The sequence below is a fragment of the Lissotriton vulgaris genome, chromosome 2_1, assembly GCF_964263255.1.
Source record: "Lissotriton vulgaris chromosome 2_1, aLisVul1.2, whole genome shotgun sequence".
NCBI lineage: Eukaryota > Metazoa > Chordata > Amphibia > Caudata > Salamandridae > Lissotriton > Lissotriton vulgaris.
The window spans coordinates 327,741,813-327,763,712 of NC_141687.1; the positions used below are offsets into that span (position 1 = coordinate 327,741,813).

At 50.1% G+C, this 21,900-nt stretch overlaps 1 protein-coding gene across 20 annotated transcripts in view; it reads left to right on the forward strand.

Annotated features, from left to right (window-relative positions):
• Window positions 1-21,900, forward strand: part of NCOR1 (nuclear receptor corepressor 1) — a 1,907,529-nt gene that overhangs the window by 1,880,257 nt on the left and 5,372 nt on the right. The window lies entirely within an intron of this gene.

Genomic DNA, 21,900 nt, shown 5'->3' on the forward strand with positions numbered 1-21,900 from the left:
ATATAGGGTCCTCCAGGCATCTATCAGTCCCCAGGTCTGTCTCCAATGAGATACAAAAAACAATGGTCCTAGACCGAAATTTCAAAAATTTATGTATATCAAATTCACAGTTCTGAATTCGTAAAACTATTTCCTGAGCATGAACAAAACTTAGCTTGCAGTAATCATTACAGCTTCACATCCCGGTAGGACCCTCTCTGCCTTTGCACTTCTCTGGAGAAATCTGGGAAGATTCGCACCACTGAATTGGCAACTTGTATGTCTCCGCTAAGGCCCGCCTGGGTAAGGATGTGATTTCTGTCCTTGCAGTGGAGGAGCTTCGCTATCACCACCCGCGGTGGCGCTCTCGGTACAGGTGGCTTTGCAGGGACTCCATGTGCCCATATTAGGGCAAAGAGTTTTGATCAGTCATCCAGCACTACTTCTTCCCGGAGCCACTTTTCCAAGTAGTCTGTCATGCTGCCGCCTTCTATTTTTTTAAGCAGGCCTATGATTCTAAGGTTACTTCTGCGCCACCTCTTCTCGGCGTCCTCAGCCCTGCCGTCCAGCGTGCGCACTTCCGTCTCCAGTGCTATCTGTCGCTGTTTTATTATTGCTATATCCTGCAGGGTTTCAGCTAGGTGTCCCTCATTTGGCTTGACGCGATCTACTAGCTTTTAGTGGTATTCTCTGAGCAAGCCCATGTCAAGGCTCTGCGAGTCAATTTTGCCTTCCAGACGTTCACTGGAGGATGTAATAGCCTGTGAGATGTCCTGCAGGGTGTGGTCTCCGGAGTGCTCCGTCTGCGTCGCGGTCTTCCCCCTCTCTTCTGTTGTTTTACCTGCCAGGGTCTCTTCCCCGTCCTCCTTTTTGGGGAGCTTTCCCATGGTGTCTTCTTGCTCTGTGGCACTTCTGGCACTGTGCATACTCATAGGACTTCGGGCTATCCTCGCCATCTGCGAGATAGTCTTTTCTGGAAGCTGCTCTACAGTCTAGTGTTTCCCTCAACTTCTGCTTATGCCCGTCAGCCTCTGTGGTAACATCTTGTTGTTGTATCGCTGCCCCCTCCAGGGAGTCTGTTTGCTTGGTATAGGTCTGGTTTTGCCCTCCTCTGAGTCTGTCCGAGTTCTTTAAATCCCACTGCGTTCTGGCCCAATGCACCACTTTACCTCTGCTTTAAATTGCCGCAAATGTCTCGCCCTCAGATGAACGAATTCACTGCCTCCTGATACAATTCTCCAGGCTATGTGCTCAGCGGGATATGTCCGCCACTCTGTAAATTAGGCCCCAGTGTGGACAGCTCCAGGCTCCCGCTTTCCGGTCTCAGCAGCGTTTCCAGGCTTCTCTAGGTCCCTTTGCTTAAACCTCCTCTCTCTCTTGGGGTCTCCGGGTCCCTCTGGTTTGCAGGATGTGCGAGCCTTTTCCTCTCTTGCTCCATGCATGCCGCCTCTGTCTCCCTCTCCTGGCACTGCGCTAATGCTTCTTGTTGGTGCTCTCCAAGAGCCCCAGGCCCAGGTTCACTCCATCTCGCCGGGGGTCCCGTGGGGGGCAGGTGTCCCCGTCCTCACAATGCCAACTTCTCTCTCTGCTGGCTGCTTCAGTGCCACTGTAAACTCGCTGCAGGTCCTTGGCCGTGCCCACCTAGGGTACTCTATTACCTGTGCCACTCTGGTGTCCGCCCGATCGCGTATACAGTCCAGTTCCCTCAGTACCTTAAGGACGCTGCCATTTTATTACTGCCTTTTGCCACTTTCACTGCTTTCAGCTCCTCTGCACTTTGCCTCGGGTTCTCCAGGCTCAACACTCAGTCATGCACAGGGGGGTGAGGGGAAGGCACTCTAGGACTCCTCCCTCCCCAAGCAGGGCTGCGCATACAATCCAGCACCAACTCTGGCTCTCTCATCATGCCCGGTCGGGCCCCGCCACTTCTCCACTGGGAACGGCCGCATTCAGTTGGCTCTGCCACTCTGGGATCACCTGACCCAGCCCCACCATGTGGGGGGTGTCCAGCATTCCAAGCTCCTCTGCTTCACTCCCCCGCAGTTATTGGTAGGGCCCTCCGGCCCCAGCACTCCGTCTTACTCGGGGGCAAGGTAAGGGCACTCCAGACCCCGAGCAAGACCACGCACACAGTCCAGTTCCCTCAATACCTTAAGGGCGCCACCATTTTTTTACTGCCCTCTGCTGCTTTTCCAGCTTTCAGCTCCCCTGCTCTTCGCCTCAGGGGGTCACCGGGCTCGGTGATCAGTCCGGTGCAGGAGTCGAAGGGAGATACACCCCAGCTCCCCCCTCCGTTCCAGTCCACACCACTCAGGGAGTCAGACGCTCGTCCCGACCTCCTTACTGTGCACTAGGTGCCGCGACCTTGTCTCTTTGCTTTAAAATGTGTTGTTCCTTTGTGAAGAAGGAACCTCCAGTAGGGTTGCGCTCCCACTCCACCTGGGCGACGGCAGCCACTGCTGCTTTAGGACATGGAGTCCCCCTTCATGATATCTGCTAGTCAGTTACGGGGGCTTCATGCCCACGTTCACTAAACATTACTGCCTGGGCAGCCAAGTCCTGAGCGACAGTGTCTTTGGACGCTCCATTCTCCAGGACTTTCTAGTGTGAACTTTGTTCACAGACCCACCTCTGGGGTTAGTATTGATGGGGTATCCTAAGGTAAGGAATCCATAACTAATAGTCTTTCAGATGAACAAGTTACTTGCCTTCAGTAACAATATATCTGTAAGAGACATATATTAGTTATGGATTCCTTACTGCCCCACCCATCCTCCCCGTTCTACAAACTGATTTCTAGAGTAAGGGACTACCTTTCAGGGCCCTAGTTTTGTGCACCAGTGGTCAGTGTCTTGCATGGCTCTGCGCTTCTGGCGTGGAATGTTGTGCAAAGACCTGACGTCAGCGCGCAGGGGCGGCGTCTAAGTAGATACTGCAACGTCATTCCGACGATCACGACGCCAAGAACAAATGCGGAGTTGACGGAATCCACCTACCAACGCGCAGGGGTACTGCTGAAGAAAAATTCTCCGGAGCCAGTTTGACGCCTGGGGGTAATTCTAAGGTAAGGAATCCAGAACGAATATATGTCTCTATTGAAAGAGACACGTTAGTGATAGATTCCTTACCTTAAAATATCCCCCGGCGTTAGACTGGATCCGGAAATTTTTGCGTAGCAATACCCCTGCGCGTCGGTAGGCGTCGTCTGCGGCTCCGCGTCCGTCGTTAGCGCCGGAATTACGTCGTCGGAGTACTTAGACGCCGCCCATGCACGCTGAAGTCAGTTCTGATACAAAGCTTCTTTTTTCCGCGCCAGCTAGCGCAGATCCGGAGCAGCTCTACCCCTAGTCATTTTTGACTAAACTTTTGATCATTATTTTTCTTCGACTCTTCAACTCTATCGGTGCCGGTAGGGATGCCCGGGTTCAAGCCCTGCTCGAAGTGCGACCGACTGATGTCAGTCACGGACCCCTATCGCCGGTGCCTGAAGTGCTTAGGCCTCGATCACGACGACCGCACCTGCTCCGACTGCCGGGCCCTGACGTCGAAGGCTAGGTGGGAGCGGTCCCGCAAGCGGCTCGAGCTCCGTCAGTCGGCCCCGCGCCACTCCAGGTCCCGGTCCCGGTCCCACGGGAGGTCGAGGGACAGGTCGCGAGGTAGGAGTCACGCAGCTACAGGAGTGGACACCGGTTGTTGGGCTCCAAGTCCTCAGGTAAGAGGCATGAGCGGTCGGAGAGACGTCATCGTTCCTCCGACCCACCCCGACGCTCGCACGATGCGGCCGGGGGCTCGTGCGACACCGCCCACGCGGCTCCGCGGGAGTCGCAAGCGTCGCTGCCTGCCCCATACCTTCGGGTCCCTGGGCACGGCGTGACGCCAGAGGAGATCGAGCGGTACCTCATGGCCATGAGGTCCCTCCCTCCTCAGTTGGGTTCTGTGGCGCCTCCGGGCCCAACGGTCCCGACTGGAAGCCCTAGCGGGTCGGGTGCTTCGGCTCCGACGCCACCGGGTGCATCGGCGACTTCGTTCCCGGCGCCGCAGGACCTCACTGGATCCGCTTCCGTATCCGGGTCATCGACGGTCGACCTTACGACCTCACCGGCCCCACGGGTGTCGCCCCCGGTGCCCGCTGTGGACGCCGTCCCCAATGTCCCCTACGGTCCAACTCTGGCGCCGGAACGGCGCCGCTGGTCGCCGCTTCCGACGGCCTATGGAGATTTTTATTTCCACGAGGAGTCCCTGTCTGCTAATCCTGTTTTGCAGGTTACGGGTGACGAGGAGGATTGGGAGGGGTCTGAGGACCCTCTGGCACTGGAGTGCCAGTCTCAACAGGACTGGACATATGAGCTTGGGGAGGCCAGTTGTCTTGACACATCGCCAGACACTGGATTTTCCTCCCCTCCGACTGTGGCTTCGGAGGAGGGGTCTACATATAGTGTAGTGTTGACTAAGGCAGCCAAGGCCTTGCACCTTGAGCTCCCCGTTGCGGCCGTGAGGACTAACCTCCTCACTGAGGTCCTCAAACCGCAGTCAAGCCCCAGCGAGCCTCTGCTGCCGTTCAATGAGGCCTTATGTGACGTTCTTGTGGGCACTTGGTCCAAGCCCGCCACAGGTCCGCCTGTGGATAGGAACGTGGCCAGACGCTACCGCCCAGCCCCGGGCGACCCATGCTTCCCACCCCCGAGAGCCTGGTCATCCAGGCCTCCAATTCCCAGACCGCATTCCCGTCGGCCCCGCCCGACCGGGAATCCAAGAGATACGAACAGTTCGGGAAGAAGGTGTTCTCATCTGTTAGCTTAGGGCTGCGGTCTGTGAATACCGCCTGTCTCTTGGGCCGCTACACCCACACTCTGTGGGACACGGTTGCGGAGGTGCTGCCACAATGCCCGGAGGAGGTCCAGGCTAACCTCGCCCAAACCCTTGCGGAGGGCCGAGATGCAGCACGTTATTCCATCTGGTGTGGGCTGGATACAACGGACTCACTGGGAAGGGCAATTGCAACGACGGTGGCGGTTCGACGCCACGCCTGGTTGAGGTCCGCCAACTTCTCGGCCGATGTCCAGGCCACACTTCTGGACATGCCGTTTGATGGCCGTCGCCTCTTCGGCGACAAGGCAGACTATGCGCTGGAACGTTTTAAGGACTCCAGGGCTACGGCCAAGTCCTTGGGCCTCACGGCCCCACTCCAGCAAACGGGTGCCTTTCGCTCCTTTTGTGGCCACGGAAGGGACGCCCCCACACGTGCTGCCAGCCACGCGCCGCAAAATGTTCAACAGCGCGGTGGCGGCCGTGGAAACCGCCGTGGCGGCGGTCGGGGACAACGGCGAGGCCAGTCCACACTTCCCTCCACAGCACCCGCCTCAAAACCTTCCTAGTCCAAGTTTTCAGGCCCATGTGACGCCTGTGGGAGGCAGGGTTCGCCATCACCTCCCCCACTGGCGCACAGTCACTTCGGACAGGTGGGTGCTGCAGATCGTCCAAAGGGGCTACTCCCTCCCCTTCGAGGCGACCCCTCCCGCAATGCCACCGCGTGTCGGGGGATCACTTGCAACTTCTACAAGAGGAAGTCACGGCCCTCTTGGCCAAGGGGGCCATCGAGTGCGTTCCTGGGCCAGAAGTAGGGTGTGGATGTTACTCCCACTACTTTCTGGTACCCAAGAAGGGCAAAGGGGGCCTACGCCCTATCTCGGACCTACGGAACATCAGTGGCTTCCTCCGGAAGGAGAAGTTCAAGATGCTGACTTTGGCTCAGGTCCTGGCTGCCCTGGACCCGGAAGACTGGATGGTAGCGTTGGACTTGCAGGACGCTTATTTCCACATCCCCGTCCTGCCGGCCCCCCGGCGTTACCTGCGGTTCACGGTAGGCCAAGAGCACTTTCAGTTTACCGTGCTCCCCCTCGGCCTTACCAGCGCCCCACGGGTGTTCACAAAGGTGATGGCGGTGGTCGCAGCTCATCTGCGCTGGTTAGGGGTGTCAGTCTTCCCCTACCTAGACGACTGGTTGTTGAAGGCGGGCTCGCCCCAGACAGTCGTCAGCCACCTCCAGACTACGGCCGACCTCCTGCATTTGCTGGGGTTCTCCAACAATGTGCCGAAGTCTCACCTGTGTCCCTCTCAGAAGCTCCTCTTCATCGGAGCAGTTCTCGACTCGGCGCAGTTTCGGGTTTACCCTCCCGAACAGCGGGTTCAAGATATACAGGCTCTGATTCCCATCTTCCAGCCGTTATCCCGAGTCTCGGTCAGGTTGACGCTGCGGCTTCTGGGGCTGATGGCCTCCTGCGTCCTTCTGGTGCATCACGCCAGGTGACGGATGGGGGCTCTGCAGTGGGACCTGAAGTTTCAGTGGGCCCAGCATCAGGGCAACCTGTCCGATCATGTCTTGATCTCGGAGGGCACTACGAGACAACTGCAGTGGTGGCTCATGGACCGCGACTGTGTCAGTGGCAGATCCCTCTCCCTCCCCCACAGCACGTGGTTGTGACGGACGCGTCCCTCCAGGGCTGGGGAGGCCACATGGGAGAGGCGGAGATCAGAGGCCTCTGGTCTCCGGCGGAGTCCCGGCTCCATATCAACCTTTTGGAGCTGCGGGCGATTCGTCTAGCACTGAAGGCATTCCTCCCCTCTGTCCGGGGGAGTGTAGTGCAGGTGTTCACGGACAACACCACCGCCATGTGGTACTGCAACAAACAAGGCGGGGTGGGGTCGTGGATGTAGGAAGGTGGATACCTGACTATGGTTACCCCTAACTTTTTTTGCCTGGTGTTTTGCTGGTTTTCCGACTTAGTTGGCCTGGGACCCTGCCAATCAGGACCCCAGGCATACTGCTCTCTCTCTAAAATGGATTCCATGTACCCTAGGTACATTTCCAATTGGTACTGGGCCACCTTATCAGACCCTGTAGCTCAGGGCATAGGTGTACCCAGGGCCTACCAGGGGCTGAAGCATGTATTATGCCACCCCTGGCTGGCCATCTAAATCTGACACAACTGGCTGCACGACAGCTGGGGCAAGGTGGTGTAATCACCCTTTGCTTTAGATATAGTATACCTATATCTAACCCTAAAATGGACACACAGATTCCTATCAGTCACTCCTATGGCAGGCCTTGACAATCCTGAAGGCAGAGTGCTTGGAATCGTGTGAGATGGTGCTCTGGCATGAGCTGAGCCCGTTTGCAGCTTGCGGAACCAAGTCCTAATAGCTGTTCCATGATAACGCGTACCATATACTCTTAAGTGCATTATAATCCTCGTGGTTAAATGCTATCTTTGGTATCGCTTTATCAAAACATGTCGAGTAAGGTGTCATACGAATTGGAATACTAACCCCTCGCCAATTCTGGCGACAGGGTTAGCATTCCACCCTTCTAGAGGGACACGACATTTATGTAACTGTGAACCCCGGTTAAAGTTAACTCAAGCCTCAGCATCACAAAATGGATGCTGCCACCACAGACACAAGTCTGACCCCCTGCAGCTGGGAGTCCTTCCAGCAAGGGGAGCTTGGACAAAGGGTTTCCTGTCAGGGGCGGTGCTAGCACCATCCCAGACAGGGTTTTGTGTATCCTGGGTAGGCAGGGCTTTACAGGAAGGTGACTGCAAGTGGCACCCCGGTGCTCACTACGCATCTGCCGGCTAGAACCAGTTCCAGGGGCACACCAGCCCCTGAGCTGGGGAAAGTCCGGCATGGGAGAGGGGTGTAACCACCCCCCTTCCTGGTCCCACCGCTAGGGCAGGACCTAGTCGCGTACCCACCCCTTTCTTTAGGATAAAGGCAGGAGCGGGGACCCTTCCAAATTAGATCATCTTTGAATCAAGAAACTACTTTCCACGAAAGGAACTCTCGACTCTTCTCAAGATTTCTCCCTTGTGACTAAGGAGTAGTCACCCTGCATCCGCAGGCACCATCTAAGAACTCTGCGGTTTGCTGCACGTCCTTTCTCCGGAATCCGACCGACCAGCACGACGAGACCCGGCTTCCCTGGCACCTCTGACCTCTACCTACCTCTACAGCTCAGCTGAGAACCGTAGGTGCGACGAGACCTCGAGGGACCGGCCATTATCAGAACTGCACGACTTCTATCCAGCACAACCGCGGAGGGATCCTCTGGTGAGTGCTTTGGGGTCCGAGAAGCCCCGACCCTGAGCAGCTCCAGCACCGAAGTCCAGCCCCCCAGCATCCACGAGATCTGCGTGGGGCCCTTCTGCTTTTTGGCTGCTCACCGCGTTGTCTGGCTACTAGCCCGCTGGCTTGTGGCCTTCCCGACGACGACATCACCACTGCTAGTCTGGTTGCTCCAGACTGGCCCTTGCTCCCTTCCAAAAGAGGAGCACCCCGGACCCTCCTGGTCCACTCCAGATGCCATTTTAGGTCCACCTCGTGGGCTTGAATTTGCCAAGACTTGTTGCCCCAATCCTGGGTCCAGCGACGTCGACAGCATCCACCATCGTGGGACAGCTCGCACCTCCATCCTGGTCGCCGACAACGCCTCCTGGTCCGTGAGACTGCAGAGCCCAGCGTCGCCCACTCACCTGGTCGAGGTGACTCCACCCGGTGCCATCCTGGTGCCCATCTGATCACTGGCTAGTGATTCAGGACTTGGTCCCCTCTGCTTACAGTTGTCTTCCATCTTCGATCCAGGCTTGGATCCACCTAACAATCTTCACTGGTCGCCTGCCAGCAACTCCTTCTTTCAGGCTCCTGGTTCGTCAACGAGGATTCCCGACATCTTTTCAGACCTATGCAGCCGCAGCCCCTGGGCTAGGTAACTTGGGCATTTCGGTTCCCCAGCATAGCCTCACTGTCCAAGGGTCCAGATCCACTCTCGTTTTCAGCCTACCTTATCGGGTTCGCCCGAGAACACTAACTTTGCTTTTACTAGCCTCCATAGACTTTGTCCCGCATCCCACGTGAGAGTGCACACTCTGCACCCGAGTCCCCTAGGCCTCCTACTAGTAATCAGAAGGTTCAGTAACGTAGTCCTAGCGATTCCAAAGCCTATTAGTCCAGTACTTACCTGCTAGTAATTTCGCATTCCACTTCCATAGTATATGGTTTTCCGTGCCCCTCGGGCATTTGTGTAAATTGTGCAACTTATAGTATTTTCGTAAGAGTTTTGTTGTGTGCTCATAAAGAGTACAGGGCTGTTGTGATCTAAATAAATACACTGTTTATTTTCATAACACTTGTGTGGTGTCCTTTCACTTGGTGTTCAAGGGGTATATGTGATGGTATAACAGCTGGCTTAACACGCCCTCTAGAGTTTAGCCCGAAGACTGCTCTTGTCCATGCTACTAGGATAGCTGGTCTATCGGTTGACTTACAACCAATCACCATAAGGGTCGTTTGGAATGATGCACAGTGATCACTAGAATAGTGAACACTACATATCAGGCCAACTTCTCACAGTGGACCCTATGCCAGGAGGCTCTGCGCCTCTGGTGGCAGTGGCTGGAACATCAGGGCGTGACCCTGGTGGTTCAACACCTGGCAGGCTCTCTGAATGCCAGGGCGGACGAACTCAACCGTCGGTGCATGATGGATCACGAATGGCGTCTTAACTCGGACGTGGCGCAAGGCCTCTTTCAGCAATGGGGAGAGCCTTGGTTAGATCTATTCGCAAGGGAAGAGAACGCGCAATGTCATCAGTTCTGCGCGTTGGAATTTCCAAGGCGGCACTCGCTCTGAGACGCTTTTCATCGCGAGTGGAGTTGCGGTCTATTGTACGCCTTTCCGCCTATACCACTTCTGCCCAGAGTGCTGAAGAGGATCAGGCGCGACCGGGCCCAGGTTATCCTTGTGGCTCGGAACTGGGCACGAAGATACTGGTATCCCGAGCTACTCAGCATGTCAGTCGATCCCCCGATTCGTCTGCCTCTTCGGGAGGACCTTATGTTGCAGTAGCAGGGGACGATCCTGCATCCGAACCTGTCCAGTCTCCACCTACAAGCTTGGAGATTGAGCGGCGGCAGTTTAGGCCATTTGACTTGCCTCCCGAAGTCTGTGATATCATTCTGGCAGTCAGGCGTCCCTCCACAAAGTCGGTATACGCCTGCAGGTGGAACAGATTTGTGGCATGGTGCACAGCAACGGCTGTGGACCCTCTCTCTGCACCCCTTTCTGAAGTTCTACTCTTCCTTCTTTCCCTTGCCCAGCAGGGCTCTGCTCTGGGCACTCTTAAGGGGTACCTTTCTGCTCTTTCCGCCTTCTTACGGCCACCTGATCAGCCTTCCTTATTCAAGTCCCCCATTGTTAATAGATTTCTGAAGGGCATCACACACATGTTCCCTCCTGTTCCCTTCGTGATGCCCCAGTGGGATTTGAATCTTGTACTCACTTATCTAATGTGTGCTCCCTTTGAGCCGCTCCATAACTGTCCTCTCCGTCTTCTTACTCTGAAGACTGCTTTCCTGGTTGCCATCACCTCTGCCAGGAGAGTGAGTAAGCTCCAGGCTCTTTCTTCTACTCCACCTTTCCTCTCTGTTCATCCGGACCAGGTGGTGTTGCGTACACAACCTTCCTTTCTGCCCAAGGTTGTCACGGCATTCCACATCGGGCAGTCCATCACCTTGCCCACCTTCTTTCTGCCTCCGCATCCCTCGAAAGAGGAAGAGAGGCACCACCATCTGGACCCAAAACGTGCGCTCTCTTATTACTTGGATCGCACACGCCAGTTCCAGGTGGATGGCCAACTCTTTGTTGGTTACGTGGGCGCAAAGAAGGGAAAGGCGGTACACAAGAGGACCATTTCACGGTGGATCATCTTGTGTATTCAGGCAGGCGGGCTCATTCCACTCGTGCCACAGCAACAACTGCCCTGGGCCGAGGAGTCCCCTTACAGAACATTTGCCAGGCTGCTACGTGGGCCTCGCTGCACACGTTCGCAAGACACTTCTGCCTGGACAGTCAAGTCCGGAGTGATGGCTTCCTTGGCCGTTCCGTCCTCCAGGACTTTCTGGTGTGATATTGGTTCGCAGACCCACCACCGGGGTTGGTATTGCTGGGGTATCTATTCTAAGGTAAGGAATCTATCACTAACGTGTCTCTTTCAGTTACTACTTGTGTAACGATATATCTGTAAGAGACATTAGTTAGTGATAGATTCCTTACCGACCCACCCATCCTCCCCGTTCTGCGAACCGATATCTAGGGTTAAGGTCATCCCCTTTCAGGGCCCTAGTTTCACGGCAGCAGTGTTGATTCTATCATGGCTCTGCGTATCTGGCGCGGAAAAGCTGTGTATCGGAACTGACGTCAGCGCGCATGGGCGGCGTCTAAGTACTCCGACGTCATTCCGGCGCTAACGAGGCCGACGGACGCGGAGCCGCAGACGACGCCTACTGACGCGCAGGGATATTGCTAATCAAAAATTTCCGGGTCCAGTCTGACGCCTGGAGATATTCTAAGGTAAGGAATCTATCACTAACTAATGTCTCTTACAGTTATATCGTTACACAAGTAGTAACTTGTGCTACAGATATATTGTTACCGGAGGCAAGTTGCTTTTTCTTCCAGTACTATTGAGGCATAATGATAATGAAGGGAGTAGGAGGAATCAAATGCTGTAAACCTATAAGGGACAGGGAAGGTTGTTCCAGCCACCGTAGAAAAGCAGAAATGGCTGATATCCTTTCACTGTGCCCAAAGCAAAGCTTTGCCAGTTGAGGAGAACAAGAACTTCAGACAAGGGTGCAGACAGAGGATCAACTGATTTAGACTTGCACCAAGCCACTAGCTTGTCCCATTGCAGGTGTAAGTCGTTTGTGGAGAAACGCCTTGATGTGAGAATTAAAGCACACACTTAAGGAGGGAAATCAAACAATTTCAACTGAGAATTCAAAGGAAATGATCATGGGAAGCTGATGTTGCATCAAATGATGTGGCAGCTGGCAATTCGAATACCTCTAGATCCTCACACATCAATTTGTGCAGCTGATCCCACCTGCCTTCCCATTCTGAACTAATTAGGTTCCAACTTAGTTTGCTGCACTGAACACTCCCATTTGATCTGATGTCCACCTTTTCTCTGTCTGTAAGGGCTGGATAAAAATGGATCAGAAACTGAAGCCAAGGCATTTGGTGGGATAATATGGCTCCAGTGACGTCACATCTGCATTGCATGTGGCTCCACCTACTGGCAAGGGAGAGCTGTGACAACCCTTTTTGAAACAAAACTTGTGCCTGGGGATATTGCAAAGTTGAGAAATCTACAGTTAGCTAAAGTATCCACCTTAAAGATCATTATTGAAGGTAAGTAACAAATTATTTTCTTTGATAACCACTATTTAAATTGTATTCATTTGATGGCTGTAGAATACCACATTTCCATTTTGTTTGCATCTGCCAACCTATTATTTGTGTGCTCGTTTGTGAGGAAAGATCATTTGCAATTTATAGAACTAAAATTACATGTTTGCGATAGAGAGTTGTAACTTTAGATTCCTCACCTTGTGAATTTCCCCAGGTGCCAGACTGTATATGGGGATTTTTATAGCAATTTCCTCATGCTTAAATTGGTGGTGTTGTGCCGCTCCACTTTGGATACGTTCCGGATGTAATGTTATGGCCACTGTATCTGTGCCACCTCTGTGTACTGACATCAGTTTGTTTCTTTCTGCACCCTCGAGTGGATCTGGAGCTCCTCTGAATCCTGTCTGGCTGACAATAATTTTTGTCCCCTCCAAAAACAACAGGGTTTAAACCTTGTGAGGTTTGCAACCAACAAATGTATGTGACCAAACGCACAATATCGCGCTCTCTCTCTCTTCATCTATCTATAGCCTTGGCTCAAGGCATGGCTCAGCGTCATGCAAAGAAGGCCACCTGCAACCACAAATCCTAATGTGCTGTCACAGAACTTTGGAGGAAGCCGAAGAAGGTCCGGTCGAGTTCAAAGGCTCAGTTGCACTCTAGGCTTTGGATTTACAAGATGCTCATTTCCACATCCCTGTCCTCCAGTCCGATAAATGCTAGCTGCGATTTCCGACCAAGACCACTTTCAGTTCTACACGCTTCCCTTTGGCCTTTCCAGTGGACCTCGGGTGTTCACAAAGGGTTGGTGGGGGTTGCAGCTCATCTGCAGAGGTTGGGAATACAGTCCGCCTATACCACAATGGCTAGCTACTAAAAGCAGGCTTGCCTCAGGCAGTCGTAAAGCACCTCCACACAACAGCCAACCTATTGATATCATTGGGATTTTCAGTCCATGTGCTGAAGTCACTCATGACTCCTTCAAAACGGCTCAACTTATTGGAGTCATCCTGGACACGATGCTTTTACGAGCTTTCCCTCTGCCTCACGTATCCAGGATATTCAGGCTATGATCCGGATCTTGGACTGGGTCTCTGTGGGAGTAGCTCGGAGACTTCTAGGCTTCTTGCATCCTCCTTGTGGACCACCCAGCTGACAGATGCAGGCCATGCAGTAAAGTCTGACGTTTCAGTGGGCTCATCACCAAGGAGACCTATCACAGTCCATCTATATGTTGAAAGTTACTGTTAGGACCTGCAGTGGTGGCTACTCGACCCCAAAAGGCCTTGCTGCAAACCCCACTGCCTACCCCACCCAGAGGTAACGGTTGTGACGGATACATTGTTGCTGGTTTGAGGAGGACATCTGGGAGAGGGGGCGATCCCAAGGCAGTACTCCCTCAGAGACAACTTCCATCTCAACTAGGGTTCGGGACTTCTGTATGCCTTTTCAAGTTGTTCTAGTGGCCCCTGACTGGGCGAGCCTGTACAATTTTCACCTCCATATTGGAGACGGTTGAAAGTTGTTTGCTTTTGACCTCCTTTTGAGGTGGTTGGTGTCCTCTTGGCAGCCCAGCCTCCATCCCAAACAAATAGTGTACACAGGGAGAAGTCTGTTGCTTGATGTCCACTCCCCTCCCCCCCCACCCAACTACCCCCCTGAGCTGACACTCAACCCTTGAATGCAAAGTTGACCAGGTTACTTACAGCTAATCTTCATTACTCCAAGTCTAGGTCTTACCCGATACAGTCCTCACATGCAGAGATGAAATCTCCGTCCTGCAGAATCTGTTCCCTAGCTGACAAAAATGAGTTCTTTCAACATGGCTGCTATGAACCAGCCACCGCTAGAAAAAGGGAGGCACCACCACATCATATCCTGTTAACTATCTAAGCACTAGACAGCCATAGAAATAAGAATCACAAAATCTTGGTAGTGAGGTTGGGGTATAAAACTGTATGGGGGGTAGAACTGAAATAAGAGTAATGAAGAAAACACATTCCTGACTATGAAATTGAATACAGGACATAATCAACAAACGAAGTACAAATAGCTTTGCCCCAACTGAATTTGATAATGTGATAGGAAATTCTGCAGAGAACTCCATGTAGCCACACAGGAAGTTGCCCTAAGGGAGGCCCCTTGAAGAACATCCATGAAGCCTATATGTCTCTTGATGATCTACACTGTACCTCTAGAGGAATAAAACCATTAAACAACCCATAGCTCTTGATAATGGCAGACGTAATCCATTTAGAGATATTTGTTGTATAAGGACGAGAACCTACATGGGGACCCCAAATGTAACAAATAGGAGGGAGTCCTGCTGAAAAGGAGAATTCCTCTCTAAGTAGACTCTATGTAGATCCAAAGTGTGAAGCTGCTCTTCCTCAGCTTAGGCGGTAGCAGGGAAAAAAGTTGGGAGAACTATGTCCCTGGAACAGTAGTCGGTACTTTGGGCATAAAAGTAGGACTTGGGGCGATAGACAACCTTATCAGGAAAAAAGTGTATGAAAGGTGAAACAGATAGTAGAGCCCTAATCTCACTGACCCTTCTCCCTTTACAAATTGGTACAAAGAAAACATTTTCTCTGGAAGGACAGCTAGAGAGTTGAATGGAATCTGACACTTCCCTAAAACATCCCTGTGCAAGGAGAATTACCTTATTTAAGTAGGCTCTCACAACTTGGTTGTCTGTATGAATGCATACTGGTTGGCACCTGATCATGCAGAGGAAAAGTATTAGGGTTTCCCTTGCTGTCGCAAACTCCCTCCAGTTGGAAGAAAAATTACACTCATACGAGCTCCATCTGCCCTGAGCTTTGGTTGTTCCAATCACCACCCCATTCCTTCTTGCTGTCGTCTGTACAAATGGTGACTGGTGGGAGCTAATTGAATTGGTTACCGCCACTTCAGGCTAGACAGAGAGAGCCACCACTGTAGATCCGCCCTTATTTGCCTGGTTACTGGAACCAATGCAATTTTGTGAGAGGCTTCCAATGAGCCAGAAGGTGATGAACCAAAAGGTATAGGTGGAGTCAGCTGCAAGAGAGAACAGCCAGGGCCAAAGCCATCTCCCCTTCACTCCTGTGCCACAACCTTGCTGAAGGTTGACACATCTCCAAAAGATGTGGCAAATGAGGAACTAATCTGTCCCTCCCCTCACGACATAGAAACACTTCTTCTACATCCATGCAGACGTGGGTGCCAATCAACTGCAGCATCAGTGTTGGATGGAAATGGGATCTCTGGAGATTTAGGAGGAAACTGAAATCCTGAAGGAGGCAACACACATCTTTGACATGTTCCTCTACCTTCAAAAAGAAGATGCAATTAACCAATCATCTAGATACGGATACAATTGAATAACTCAACTATGTAAAATACTCGCCAGTAGAGCCAAATTCAAGCCTTTAAACTAAAGTATTGGTAGAAAATCTCATTACATTTGCTGGACAAAAAAAATAATTGAATAATATCCATTGCACTGCTCCTGAGGAGCTCTTGGTACTACTGCTACTTATCAGAGGCGTTTTTGAACCTTCTCCAGAAGTGCTCATCGTTGTTGAGAATTGCTTGTTAGAGGAGATGGTCTGAACAGGAAAGCAAGATTTGTGAAAATTCTAGGCTGTAACTTCTGTTACTGCCCACTGACACGCCTGCGATGCATATGGCGAAGCCATATGCCATCGCGCAGGCGCGATACTATAGTCACCGGCTATGCTTCCCAGGAGACAGGAGATGTCACGCGCACGCTCAGAAAAGCGATCGGAGCCGGCCGCGCGCGCGTTCCCAATCTCCTGTCTCTCTGGGAAGCAGCTACTGATGGCAGGCCGCCAGCCGCGGCCGAGAGGGGCCGCAAATCGATTGCCTGTGCCCGCACCTGAGGCTGGCTGCAGCAGTCGGCGGACCAGCCGGCGAAAGTCAGCTCTGGGCTATACTGTCTCATCGACAGCATCAGCATGGTGCCTGAGAGGCTCAGGCCTCAGGCGCGGCAGAGTGCGACTGTGGTGCGGCTCACCTACGGACAGAACTTGCTCAATCACCAGTGGAGGAGTCACTATCCCCGGGTGCATGCTGCCAAACTAGTGCACAACTGAGACAGTAAGTTACTTGGCCATGCAACCTGCCTGCCACTTTAGTAGCACTGTGTAGTAGCACTGTGTTGCCAAACTCACACTGTACACTACATGATGAAGTCCCTTACGGCGTATTTATTGTTCATGATGCAGCCGCGCTTTAATTAGGGCACGAGCCAGTCAGTAATATGTTTGCCGGCATCGGTGGAGCTTGTGTGTGCTCTGCTGCACAGCACTGCAAGAAAACATACTTTATCTGTGGCATAACGTCGCTCGACAGGAATAGAAGTGGGCAGTGCTTTAATTTTGCTTAAGGTTGATCGAGCGTTTGGATCTTATTTTAGCTTTGCGTGTTTTGAGTAAATGCATTTAACCTGGGCTTTTATGTAGTTGTCTACGGACTGCTTTTGCTCAGTGGAAAATTATAGGCAGAGAGAGCAACTCTAGGCCAATAAGCAGCAATGGAGGGCCACATTATGAAGTAAAGTTTACTAGATTGTGCTGCATGAAACGCAAATTACGTGGCATAATACTGCACATTGTGGGGCAGTATTATTTTGCTATTTTGACTCGAATTAATACTACTTGGGTAAAAGATTTACATTGGTAGGACTAGTTTAACAAGTACTCTGCAGCAGGAAGAGAAGCTCCGCTGAAGGGTGAACCAGTAAAGCATGTATGCTGTAAGTGAGTGTGTTTTTAAAATGACATTTACAGTTTATGTTTAATACCCAGTACGCGCTGTTCTCTTAGTTTAGTCAATTGTGCAAGTAAGTGTTAACTAAACTCGCAGTAGTAGTAAGCAGCGCACCGGACCCCAGGGCCACTCACTTAATTATACTGCTGTGACATTTTAAAAATAATTTTTGAAATATATATAAAACTTTATAAATAAATAATCAGCCTGCTTGACTGTAACCGCAATGTGTGTAACAGGCTCTCCTGAGGCTTCAACAGCATGGTATCACAGAAGTGCAGACTGTTGGGGCCGGAGTCATCTGATTTATTAATTTCTGGCATCAGACCTGAGTCAGCTTTATGGTCTAGGCCCAGGTCGCGTGTGGGAGAGCGGCATGGAGTTTAGTGAAGCTCCTCGCCTGGTTTATTTATTTTTATTATTTGGGCTCTCTCTAAACAGCCTTAGTCCATCAGTTCACAGACTCTTCAGCGTGCGTACTGACTGTCACTCGAGACAGACTACATTTGCACTTACCTGTGTGTGCCTGAATCTGAAGGCGAGGTGTTGGATTCAGGGGACTTTTGACACTTGCTGTTCTCCAGGCTTCAAGCAGCATTACAGGGCATACACAATACCCGACTTAAGACAATGCTGCTTTTGTGCCGTTTCAATGTTTTCGCTTCTTGCCCATGGACAGAAAACACATTTCAAATTTTGCCAGAAGTGTCATCTGGTGTATTTATGCTTGGTGTGTTACTTGTCACTCGCAGGATCACACAGACACACTGAGTGACACTAGAGATATTTATGCCAGGACATCAGGACAGGCTCTTGTGATGCTCAGGTCCACCACACCTCTGAATGCCTCATGTGCACCAATCAATACCCCTTCTACATTGGTGGGGCATGTTCCAGTAAAGAGCTGTGTTCTCTACTAAACTGTTGTCTTGCCAGTGGGACTGATTGCACAGCTTCGCTCCAATGGTTCTACAGCCTAAACGCAGGTCTTTGCTCCTTTTGGTGTTAATTCTTAGCGGAGCCATGTGACCTGCTTTCTAGATGTACATAGCTGCCAAGGTTTTTGATTGCTATGTGTAACATTTTCATAATTTCCCTTGCTCAATTGGGTCTAAGTTCTAATATTTATGATTCCCTCGTCTAAATTGCTAGATTTTTGCTCGCAAGACAGTGTCACTCATAATTATTGAAATGTCACTCATAATTACACAAAAATTCTGAAAATGTCACACATAGCAATCTGGAACCTTGGCAGCTATGAGGATGGCTCACAATTTACTGTGCAGACGTAAACAAGAGGAGTGAGCATTTTGTATTTTTTCAGTGAATGCTGCGCATGGGGGAAGATGGGCAGATAAAAAACCGGCACGTAAAAGCTAACATTGGAATGGTTGAAAAGAAGGTGGATGTCTCGATGAGTAGGTTTATCAATGGCTGTGTGCCTCCAGCACACACTGTCCGGCCTGGTTATCTCCGTGCATTATTGCTAGTGTGTTACGAAAGTGATTTAACACACAATAAAAAGTATAAGACGTGGCGTCATAACATCGCTATCTATGGAAGACTCAAGGCTTTTTTTAGTTGAAGCGCGACCTCTATTTAATAAAATAGATGCAGACAGGGAGCTTCAAATAGCTAATACTGACAATTTATATCCTAAAGGCCAACAGCCTATGTTCCTCTTCCAAGGCCCTGATTAGTTGCTAGGGGCTTCGGCCTGGGACTTTGTAGGAAGACATTGTGTTGTAACCCAGCAGCGCTCAGCCCAGGGCTTGGGAAAATATATAAAGTGTGTATATATGCAACTAATTAGGGGTGCTGTTGGCTGCACTATCGGCAGGATTGTAAATAATCTCCTGACCGATCTGAGCATCTTACTCAAAACTTGACCTTTGTACATGAGCAAATAAAGTGAGTGCTATAATCTGTCCCAAAGATGCTGGTAGGGCACAGGCTGTTAGGCCGAAGATCATACAATTGGATGACTGCAATGTGGAGTTGAGACCTCATATACGAGCCCCTGCACTGGCCCCCACATTACTTTGCAGCAGGTACTCTCACAGTGACTGCAGCTTAGTTTGAAGGGTGCTCAGGGACCACAAATGTACACTTTTTGCAGGACAGCTCATGTGTCATCAATGCTGTGTGCTGCTTGTAGCAGGAATAGGGTACTCTAGCGGCAGTACCCTATGCCCTCTATCTATCCATCGCCCACCCTCTATCTATCCATCGCCCTCCTCTATCTATCCATCGCCCTCCCTCTATCTATCCATCGCCCTCCCTCTATCTATCCATCGCCCTCCCTCTATCTATCCATCGCCCTCCCTCTATCTATCCATCGCCCTCCCTCTATCTATCCATCGCCCTCCCTCTATCTATCCATCGCCCTCCCTCTATCTATCCATCGCCCTCCCTCTATCTATCCATCGCCCTCCCTCTATCCATCGCCCTCCTTCTATCTATCCATTGCCCTCCCTCTATCCATCGCCCTCCCTCTATCCATCGCCCTCCCTCACTCTATCTATCGCATCACCACAGCATCACTCAGCACCACCACAGCATCACTCAGCACCACCACAGAACCACTCAGCACCACCACAGAACCACTCAGCACCACCACAGAACCACTCAGCACCACCACAGAACCACTCAGCACCACCACAGAACCACTCAGCACCACCACAGAACCACTCAGTACCACCACAGAACCACTCAGCACCACCACAGAATCACTCAGCACCACCACAGAATCACTCAGCACCACCACAGAATCACTCAGCACCACCACAGAATCACTCAGCACCACCACAGAATCACTCCGGGGCACCACATCACTATGCGCTACCACAGCATCACTGAATGCCACAGCATCACTCGTCGCCACCACAACATCAATCTGTGCAACCATTCAACAACAACTAGTTCAAATATGTTCTCTCAATGTTTCAAAATTTATTACAAATGTCACAAAAAGATGTTAATATTTCACTTCTGTTCTTGGATTTTCATCACAATAAAATACACTGAACATAATATTCACAAACTTTTTTTACAAGAGTTAAAGCTATTGCCATTATAAATCACAATAACTTTTATTTAAGTATTAATTATTAAAAAAATGAAGACATTGTTATTTGTAATATCAATACATTTAAGTCACGTAAATACAACACATATTGCATAAGAAATGCTATAGGTGTCACATTTGCGAAAGTTAAAACTATTGGCATTGTGAATGAGAAAGCTATTAATTTCGCTATTTTCAAAACCAACACATAAATAAAATATTAGTCATTTACAATATCAATAGCTCAAACTTTCCTGATGCGAGACCTATTGCATTGCAAATGCTTGTTTCTGATAGAGACTCTATCCAACCACATAGTCTTCTCCAACACACCAGTCTCCCCTTTCTGTGAAATGTATGCATTTAGTCCATCAATATAAATTCCAGTCTAATGATCTACATCCTCATATTCTGATAAGCTCACACATAGATCAGAATGAAACTGACGTCTGCATGGGGAGGTGGCGCAGATACCATAACCAAAGGGCAGGACAAATCTGAGCCGTACAACGAAATTGCTAGGACAATTCACAAGGGGAGGACTCTGCAGTTAGATAGAAGTATTATGCTAAGGTAAAAGCAGATTTCTAAAGGGTATGGCCCAGAGTCTTGCTTAATGTCTATGTATTTGACAGCGTGTGCTGCTGACTTGAACTCTAAAAAGCTGATAGTTCCTCAAACTTGGAAGAAACAAGATTCTGCTTCTTTTTTTGGTTAAGTTTGTTTTCCTTCCCACAACATTTCTTTATTAGCAAATGCACTGCTGCATTTTTCTAAACTTCACAATGCTGACTTGAGGAGTGCAGATTTTTCTTATTAATCAGCTGTTTACATGTATTATTAAAAGCAAGTTTAGAAAAATGTAGACTTGTAACTATTTAATAATGAATGGAAATGAGATTACTGCTTATTTTTAGCTCTTGGTAAAACGAAAGCGATGCAGTGGTTTCATGCAATCTTAAGCAGTGATTTTTGCTTTGCTTCGAGCCCCAATGTTACTAGTTCTTTAAAGTAAACATAGTGGGCTTTGGCTGCACTCTCTCACCACATGGTATATGCTATTCGGTGTATCATCCCTCCTCCTATATAATGCTTGCATTACAATATATGAGCGTCTCTTTATATCTCAAAAGTACACATTATCATCACACATCATATTCTTTGTTGCACATTCAATCTACACATAATCCATTTTTGTCTTGTCACTACAGGAAGCTTTTCTTAATTTTTTTTGTCGGGATTATATTTTGGTTACTTGGAATATTCCAAATACACTCATACACAAGCAGTGTCAAAAAAGGGGTAGGAATGTATTACCCCAACACAAGTAGGCTATTTGATTACTTTTGCACACTAAGCTACACCTATTGGTTTGCTAGAACTTGATTTTAATAACACTTACTCTATTGAGTGTTCAAGTACAGTAATAAAGGATGGCACTGTTATCCACCTCAACTGTACTAATGCTATCTGCCTGAAGGATGAAAGACTGGATAACAATCTTGAGTTTCACTAGAAGCTGAAATTGTGAATTGTCAGCACGAAAAGTGTAAACTGTGTTTGTTACCTTTCTCTCATTCATTGACTGTCTCTTTCTTTCACCCTGTACAGCGCTGTTCTGCTTTTCAGCTAGGTTTGCGCTATACAACTACAACAGTCATTTGACATTCTCTTGCGCTTGTCATACTTGCTTGTTGCATATTCTGAACCCTGTAAATGGGCATGGTTGTTTTCTTGGTGTGATGCCTTCAAACATGTGGCATCTATTATTTATTGTTTTATAAGCAGTGCAAACTTAAGAAAAAGGGCAGAAAGGATGAATGATAGAA